This window comes from Polistes canadensis, unplaced genomic scaffold (genome assembly GCF_001313835.1).
Source record: "Polistes canadensis isolate GaletaPanama2010 unplaced genomic scaffold, ASM131383v1 scaffold_132, whole genome shotgun sequence".
NCBI lineage: Eukaryota > Metazoa > Arthropoda > Insecta > Hymenoptera > Vespidae > Polistes > Polistes canadensis.
In genome coordinates this window covers 410,869-421,506 of record NW_014569679.1, presented here as the reverse complement: position 1 = coordinate 421,506, position 10,638 = coordinate 410,869, and positions in this window count along the sequence as shown.

Sequence of the window (10,638 nt, the reverse complement as noted above, 5' to 3'; positions counted from 1 at the left end):
GTCTCTGTGTGTATCTGTGCGTGTTATCTAACTTTTGTTAATATTGTTTATTAAATATACCTGTCTCTCTCTTTCTTCCTTTCTTTCTATCTTTTTTTTCTTTCTTTGTTTAAATAAAAATAAGATATTAATAGAATAATTAAAAACTCACCGGATAGGTAAAATATCCGTAAACATTATCAATTAATTGCCTACATTGCGTAGGCACCATTATATATATATTTATATATATATATATATATATATTTATCTATGCATATATATATATAGCTTTCACAATTTCAACGGGGTTTTCCCTTCGCCACCGTCATTGCCGCCAAGCAACACATAAATGATCGATGAACAAGCCGGATCTCGAAGACATGTTTGTTGTGACGGGTGCAAAGCTCGTTTAAAAGAAACTTAGTCCTAATAAATTTCAACATTTCACCACGTATCACCACATATCACCGCATATCACATTTTTCTTAACTTTATTATATCCCTTTTTTCCTTTTTGTTTGTTTGTTTTCACTTTCTCTCCTTTTTGGTGGTTTGTATTTTTTTTTCTATATATATATATATATATATATTAATCCGATCAACTCAATCTCGAATCGCACAAATAATTAAACACACTTGCGCAATTTTAACAGTTCGTTAAATTTTTTTTTTCATATATTTCACATCGTTAAAATCATGAATAATAATTAATGTATCCGAACGACGATAGCAGCGCCATATTTTATTATTAAAACCAATCATATTTCTCCTCTCGTTTTATCACTCGCGATTGGATAAACAAACAATTGAATCCGATCGTTTTGGAATAAAAACAAATTATGTAGGAAAAGAAAAGAAAAATTAATCAAAACAAACAAACAAACAAACAAACACTCGATAATATATAATAATTTATATTTCGTTATAAAAATATCTCATCAAGTTATTAATCGGACATATTTCATTTGCCGTTCCTAACCTAATTTTTGAATTCAAATTGAAGTAAAGTATCACAGAGCAGGACACGATCTGCAGGACTAGGCAGTTCTTCTTCAACTGGTCTTCTCTACCAATTCCTTAAACACAAAGTTTCCCTTGTAGTAGGATTTACTTAAAAACACCTGGAACAGACACCATATGCATAACATACGTATACCATAATCAAACCATTACCCAATCCCTACCAACAACAATGCCAACGTTCTCAACAATAAACTTAAGCTGGTAATAAAAGTCCGCAGATGTTAATAAAAATCGTAATCAAAATTATACACAACAATAATAATAATAATAATCATCATGATAATTAATAATAAACGATAATAATGCGCGTCGTTGAAAATGTATAATAAAATTTACAACAAAAAAATCACTCATGAGAGTAAGCAATTAAGGGTTGGGTTAGGTGGGGGGGGGTATTGTAAAATAAATTTCTTTATAAGATCGAATTTCATATTAATCAATTTCATTGGGTAATCATGCGAATTGGCTACTCGATTATGTGTATACGTATACGTATAAGTATAAGTATGTCTTTTCAAGTTCAAAGGTATATTTGTGTGTAGTTGAGACTCATCTCTTCTCTCTTACTGTGCACGCTCCGTTTAACGATATTAACGTAGATTTAATTGCGCGTCCTGTTCTGCATTTAATCGTCGTCGTCGTCGTTGCTCATGAGCTAATGTTCGGTCTTCTTTGAATAGACGTATTACTCGTGGTTTATTGACTGGAAGAAAGATGGTTCCTGTATATTCACAATCTATAAATGTAGATGTTAAAGTATAATTTATTAAGTATCACATTAATATTATTAAATAATCTCTCGACGAATATATTTAAAAAATAATTGGTGTCATATATTTGTAGACTAAGTTTTATAATAAAGGAAAATATTATATATCTATTTTTTTTATCCAAAGTATTTGGAAAAATTAGAAATGTATTTTTATAATTAATTCAAATAATTAATAAAAGTGGTGTGGGGGGGGGGAGGAATTATAAAATTATTTCAACTGTAGGATATATAAATTATGTTATATTATGTTAAATTGTAACCTGCAGATTGTAATATTACGAAAGTTCATATAAACAAAATAATTGAACAGTCGAAAAAAGTTAGCAGAAGAATTTGAAAAATTTAATCCTCGTCAATCTATTATGATATTATTTCGAATACTATTATTAATAATCTATCATCAATATTTCTAACTCATAGACAATCATTAATGTCACAAAAAGATAAAACAATACAATACTTATGAATATCTCTAATAATATATTAATAGTACATTCGAAAAATGTTAGCAGAAGAATTGAAAAAATGTGATCCTGTCAATCTATCGGTTATGGTATTTTGTAGACTATCTATATCTATGACTATCATAGGTATTTATCTTGTATGTGTCTGACTCTAAGGCCAACATTAGTGTCACATGTCAAGCTCGCAAAGTGTCTTATGCTTCCACGATCCTATCCTTGTAGATTTTACAAACGTTCTCTTTACGATCCGCGCCGACAGATAGTCTCGACAATGTTTGCACCGATGCTCACTGTCTTCGCCATATGCCGAACACACATATGTGCCATGAACTTAAACGGAGGAAGACAAGACGACTACGAACGGGATGAGATGACACCCAAGTGATAATGGAGTTGAACAATATATCTCTGTTATGTACAGAAATGTGAAAAATACAAACAGAACACAAAAATAATAAGTAATCATATTTCTATTGTATAATCTTTAACCACACAAACTCGACGACAACAAATTTCTATTTGTTCAAATAATTTTACAACCCCAATTTTTCTATTCCCTCGCTCTGGGGAAAAAGTTATTTCGTATTTAATAATCAATATTCATGTCCCAACAGTATATTAATATATATGAGTTTCAAAGGGAAAATTGAAGACAGTTAATAAATTTTGATGAACAAATTTATTTGATCTTGTTGAACGTTTCGTCCCTTACTGGGGACTTCCTCAGCAACTACAAAATTTTTTTTATATTATTTTATAATTATGACTTGTTAAAAAGATATATAAACATTACAATAAATAAATAAATAAATAAATAAATAAACTTTAAATTTTTTACCTCGATCACCTAGTTCACGCGTCAATACATATTATTTTAAAGTCATACATTATAATAAATTAATTAATCCTAAACAACCTTACTTGGTCACATGTAATCATATACTGAATTCTATCTAGATTAGTGTTTAATAATCTAGGTATCATCCATATTATGATGTCCTCTGTCAATGTGTCTTATTATGATAATTAATTTAAATATTTTAAATACTTTCGTATTTTCATACACCAATATAAATTTTGTTTCTTTTCCATTGTTTATATCATTTTATCCAAAACCTTATACAAATGGGATTCTTATTAATTTTTATAATTGTGGTAATATGATCGATTGGAGTAATTCCTTATCCTACAACAACGAGTGAGACTTTGACTCGTGTTGCTTCGTTCGGATCAAACGTAAACAACACACTGAGTGGTTCAATTGTTCTCAATATTTTTTTCTACTTCAGTTACATTCGATTCGGCAAAAAATTGGAATCGTGTTCGATAAAAGAACACGTACGTCAGTGATAAAATAAAATATCACTGAAGTATTAAATGCGTTAACGCGATTGACCGTTATAAAGAAAGAAAAGAAAAAGAAATCCAAAAAAAAAAAACAAATAGAAATTTGGATTCGTGATTTTGAAAAAATCTTAAAAGAGAATAATAGAATTTGGAAACTACCATCGACGTGACTAGAATCTCATTGAAGATGCATTTTTATGTTAGTGCGAAGGCAATACCATATTGACGACAGAAAGAACACATGTTCGGCATATTCTTCTAAATCTGTTGCTACATCCAAATGCAACATTAAACAAAGCGTTTAATTTCGAAACACACACACACACACATTTAATAAAGTTTCCCTTGAGAATAGGTTCATTTGTCATTTAACACCTGATACGTATTTTTATTTTTTTATACCATCTCAGACATAATTATAATCATTTCGTTATCATTTTTATTACAGAAATATAATTAACTTACAATATATTAAAAATAAACACTTAATATTTTTCTACCATACAACAATAAAAACGAATGTTCATCCATTGTTCGCAGTTTTTCCTTATTAGTTTGAGGTTAATACTCATTTTCTGCTTTTAACCTCAATGATAAATCAAATTATTTATGTTTCTTATAAAAATTACTTTTTTTATTTTTATAAATATATTTTTGTATTTTCAATTTAACAAATTTTTTATACCTTGAATTTATTTTATTTTTTTCAACAAGATAAAGATTATCTAAATTCCATTCCACTTCATATTGAATTTCGTATTTGAATATCAAAAAAAAAATGGCGTAGGTTTTCGTTATGAATTAAGGAAAAAGTATATTCTTTTCGTGACCTTGAAAGATAGGAACAATATGTTCGCCACGTTGGTCGAAAATTCTTCAAGGCTTTCTCTTCTGGTAAACATATGTTTTACGGGACTGCATAAGTTTTTCATTGACGGATGGGAGCACATGTTACAACTATGCAACTTTTACAATCACGAATCCGTATTAGCTAACCTAAAAGTAAAAAGGGATTCAAATAAAAACGGCACATGTCGAAGAACAATCGATTGTCCCTAGTCGTAAAGGACTAAACGTTTCCACGAACTATCCTATTTTGTTTAGAACAAAGGATTCCTGTTTTTTATCTTCTTTCTTTTCTTAATTTAATACACCCAAAACCTAGTCACAAAAATGACCAAGTAGAAAAATGTGTTTATAGAACAAAAGAAATTTAATGATTAACATCTGTGTTTCTTATAAGATTTTATAAAAATATAAAAACAAACAAAAAAATAACCCTTCTGTAACACGACATCCATATAATACGGTTTCGTTCTAACTTGATAAAAAAAAAATTACGACAAACTTTTTGTACAACACTGTACTTCTACAGCACTGTATAACATAAATTTTGATTAACACATGTAAATATTAAATTACCTTGAAATAATAACGCGAAAATATAAAGAACTTTGGGTTCTCATATAACACGGCAGGCTTATCTGTATTGAACCCTTTACTTTATGAACCCTATACATTATTTAACCCTTACAGGCTATATTTTCTGATTCATAAATTTCTACATAATTTTTTTTTAATATATATTATTTTTGACAGTGTGGTTGAGAGTTTTAAATTGTAACGATCGAATATTTAACGAAGTTTAGATGTTTTGTGTGTTGGAATATTAATAAAAAGAAAAATGTATGTCTACATAATAAAAAAAGATCCTGAACTATAAAATTAAGTTGCTGAAGAAGTCCCAATAAAGGGACGAAACGTCCAACTTAGTTAAATTAAATTCTACTTCTTTTTATGTCCAAGTTCCCTGTGATTCCGTATTGAGAATTATTTTTGATTCATTCGTTATAATTACCAACGGTTCATTTTAATTGTGATATTCTTTTACAATATTATATTATTATTTAATAAAATATATATATATATATATATATATAGAAAAACTAAATGACGGTTATTGTAATCGAAAAGGACATCTTAAAGGGCCACCGTGAGTATCATTAAATAATTTCTGGCGCTATGCAGGTCGTATTTTCAAGCAGGGTGGTCTTCCTCTCTTTTCATTTCGAATAACCGCGATCTCGAACCGGTGCAGTGCCAACACCCTTCTTCTTCTTCTTCTTCTTCTCTTCTTTCCTCGTCTACGCGTCTTCAGAGTAGTCGACGTCGACGTCGACAAAGACAAAGACGACGAATAGGAGTAAAGAGAACCTCCCGTCAGAAGAAAGTCGACTCCGAAAATCAAACAAACAGTCGGCGACGTCGCGTTAGTGGAGTTCCTTCGTCGGAGTTCTTTTTCCTTTTTTTTATTTTTCATCTTTTTCTTCTTCTTTTTCTTCTTCATCGTCGTAGTTTGTTTATTGTTACAAAAAACTAAACCCGTCGTCCGTACGCGTATCACCGCAGAGTACGACTAACTTTTAACAGTACGTCATAATAATAATAATGATAATTTAATAGTTTCATTTATTTTTAATATAATGTTCATAATTATTATATAATTGTCTTGATTACTCTCCCTTTTACGGGTTTTAAGAGTATATATATATATATCAAATACAAAATGGCGTAGGTTCTCGTTATGTGTGAAAAGTATTTTTTCTAATATATTATTAAAAAATTAAAATGAACATTCCACCATTTTTAGCTCTTCTATATTATTGTTTTTGTCATTTTTTTTTTTTATTGGAAGAAATCAAAATCTTATAATCGTCGAAAAATATCAATAAATATATATATATTATTATTATTTAAAATACTTATATAATTCTCACAAATAAAATATTCAATTTCAAATTAGTTCTCACTTAACAAAATGTTAGGTTAGCCAATAACGAGTTTTACTGTTTGTTTGGTTAGAAAAATATTTAGCAAACTTATGATAATCGGTCGAAGTTGAAGTAGTTTTCTAAACATAAGATAAAAAGATTATCTATAAACTTTATGTTGGTTTAAGATTACGAAAAAGAAGAAGAAGAAGAAGAAAAAGAATTTTGTGGACCTCCTCTAGAAATTCCCCAACCCTGATACCCTGCCCCCTCGCTACGCCTCTCTTCATCTTAACACCCACCCCCTTCCCTCATGGATTGTTCGTAGTCGTGTAAAGTAAATCCAATGAGATGTAATACGTTCCCATGCACCTTGAAGAGAGGTTTAGTCGTCTGGCGAACACATGTCTCCGTCGGATTTGATCCATTGAGAAAAAGTTTTAACCCTTCGCCATGTGACACTAACGTTTGCTACGATACCGGAACTCGAACTTTGCTAATTTCGTACCCGTTCCTTCCAGAGTTAATGGATCGGTTCTTTTTTTCTTACAACCTCGTGCAAAAAAACAAAAAAAGTTATACGAACTGCTGACAAAAATAATTTACTTATTAATATACGTTATCGGTCAAGCAAACTTTTCCTAAAATAATTAAAACTTCTTTGTCTTATTTTGTACGACGAACGATACATAACCTCTTTTATCTTCTTTAATCCTTCATTATAAAAGAATTTATTTATTTATGAAATTTATATACGATGATTACAAAAAAAAGAAACATATTTGATGCTTTTTTCAATCTAACATGTTCATCGTTAGTTTCAATATCTTCCATTCTCTTTCTTTTTATTAAATATGCGATCTTTTTTCCGCCATTAATGAAAGTACTTGTAATTGGTTGTTGCAACTAATCGGAATCCATATTTCTTTTGAACGATTCACGATACATAACCTTTAATCTTCTTTAATCCTTCATTATAAAACAATATATTTATATATCAAATTTACAAAGAAATCTTTTTCTATTAAACAAAAAACAAACAATATTTATATGGATTTAATATATTTATAATAGATTTTTATATCCATTTGATATTCATATAATCTAAAGAAAATAAATAAATAAGATAAGTAATTCGATATCGTTCTATTTAATTTCCATGTTCTTATCTTTCTGATATAGGAAAAAAAAAAACAAAAAGAAAGGAAGGCATGTTTATTCAAAATTAAATATGTGTGTATGTGTGTATGTGTCAACTAAGGAATCCACGAAGAAAACATCAAAGATACCGACACAGGTTGAAACCACAAACCAAGAAACAATACTACGAAAAGCTACAGTAAGGATACCAATGGAAACACATTTTCTCCCTTCCTCACCCCCAAACCCCATCAACCCTTCATCCCCTTTCCCTTTCTATCTTTTTCTCTCTGATTCGCTGCACTGCTTTTGTTTATTCTAAATACACAGGAAGTGAAGAAACCATAAGAATTACCTCAACGATTAGTACCGGTGCATGTGATCTTAAAGTTAACACATGAATGTGTTTTCACATTCCACTGTAGTATCTTTTCCAAGCACACATGCTTGCCATCGGGGATAAATTAGCAAAGACTACTTTTATCAATACAGGACGAGTCTATAATAATTATAATAATCCTTTAATTATTGGTTTTATTCGAAAAATTAATTTAATATATTGATGAGACGCATCTGAGGTGGTTTAAATTTGAGTATCTGAACATTGGTATCAGTAATAATGAAATAATATTTATTGTTTAAAAACTAATCTGAAAATTTGGTAATAACATTATTACTTTCGCTACTTGACTTTTGTTTATTTACGAAAAATAATTGAACAGTATTTATTGATAAATTTAATTAATTTGAACTATAAATTATGAAATGGTTTGAAATTCTTTGGTTAAATATCTGTACGAAATTTTGTAAGCATGTAATTTAATGTATTTATGTATCTAGTTTAAACAACGATAAAAAAAAAAAAAATAATACGTTTAAAGTTGTACAAGTTGCACGTGTACCAACATGTACACCCACACATACATATATACACGCACGTAACGTTCCCTTTTGCGAGTCGAATGAAAAAAAATAAAAAATGAAAAAAAGGAAAATGAATAATAAAACAATGGTAAGATGAAGACTCTAAAGGAGAAATATAAAACGTTAGAAAAACTCACTCGTCAAGACCTCGCGCGACCCCCGCTGAGGAGTCCAAGAGGCCCCTTGAGATCGATCTTTACCCTCTACGAGGAGGCCCGTTTCTTCCCTTTTTCTTTTTCTTATTTTTTTTCTTTTTAAATATTCCTTTTTTTCTTTTCAACTTCCCATGTCTTCACAACCGTCGGCGGTTCATCACCATCGGGGTCCACTAAACCATACGGGGACCCATTGATGTAGGTCTTATACCCCCTCGAAAACGTTCTCATTCGGGAATATTTCGTGTGAATTCGAAAACACTTATGTGTTTTTCTACCTTCCTTTTTTTTTCTCTCTCTCTCTCTTTCCCTCACCCAGATTTTCATTTTTTTGTTCATTTGCCTTTTCAGTCGAATTCTCAAACGAATGATTTTTAATGGAATTTCAATTGGGAAATGAAATTTTGATAATTATATTTATGCGTATGTATGTATGTACCCTTTAATTTATTTTAAAATCGAATTAGCACGATAATTATCCTTATCTATTTTTCTTCTGTAATATATTTTTTGTCGTTTTTTTTTTCTTGACTTAAATTGCCATAGAAAAAATTAGCATGAATTATTTTTTTTTAAGATAATTTTATTCTTTTTTCTTCCAGTATTATATGTAATAATAATATTTTTATTCGATCACATTCGTATTGTTATTTTTTTTTTTCCAAAAATGTAGAATTTTATTTCGTTTTTTTTTTTCTTTTCTTTTTTTTTACTACCAAGTAGGAAAATCGTATCAATTTTCTACGAAAATGAGAGGAAACGCATTAAGATACGCATCCAATTACTATGCCATTCCTTTTTTTCTTCCTCTCGACTTCTTTGTTCTATTTTTTTTTCTCTTTTTTTCTTTTTTTTTTTGTTTTCTTTTCTTATTTTCCTTTCGGAACCCTGCAGATTTTGTCAACTATTTGACCTTTTTCGACGAAAGATTAATTATTTTACTCGGATTTAACCGCCTGACTATAATATTAATGCCAATTCCTTCGAAATTCGATACTTTTCGTAATAGTTAAAACTTTCCTTTTATAAGTTAAAGGAAAATTTTAACTCAAGTAAAACGAGCCATAGATTTTATACAAAAAAAAAGAAATATTTTAATATTATAATTTTAAATACTCTTCATTCACGACCACCATTAATGAATTTTTATCGAAAAAAACAAAAAAAAGAACCCAATGAAAACTCTGTGAAGAATAATAACGCGCCATTTTGATTTCCGTTCTCCACCTTGATTGATGCTCCAATCCGATGGTTTGTAACAGTAGACGTAACTGATTGGTCATCGCTATACAGGTAGAAAATAAGTCACGCCCAGTACTCGTGAATTCTGATATTTGATTGGTCTCTGCAAATATTTCGCAAGATGGACATTTCGAAAATAAAAAATAGACGTGAAAATACTGTTATACCTGTAGCCCACCAATAATATTAACACTAAAAATTATTATTAAATAAATAACAAATAAAATTACTATAATTGAAATAACCAATAATAATAATATAATATATATAATATTAATAAAAATAAATTTAAAAATATAAATCGCATAAGAATTGTCATACATATAATAATGATAATAATTCATAATAATCTATGGAAATAGGAAAAAATAGGAGAAGAAAAATTTGAAAAAAGAAGTAAAAACATATTAATACAAAGGTGTAACACTGATGGTTACACTTGCATTCGCATGCATAACTCAAACACCAATCCCTCTTGCTTCCCTCCCCCCGTCCTCCTCCTCTTCTCCGTCTAACCTTTTGACAGGCTAGACCGGCTGTACCGTTTCGTTAACATTGAAACAGCTGTTCCACGCTATCTTGTTAGCTTAAGTGGACTTCAAACCATTAAGAAACGACAGAACATATATATATATATATATACATACACTCATATACATATAAATATAGTTATTTCAATTTTTGTGAGAGTACGAATCGAATCAAATTTTTCAAAAAAGAAGAAAAATTTATATTTAAGCGAAATCGAATAAATCTTACAATCATCGATATTAAAAATAAACGAAATTGTTTGCCAAAGATTTTGATGATTTTTACGT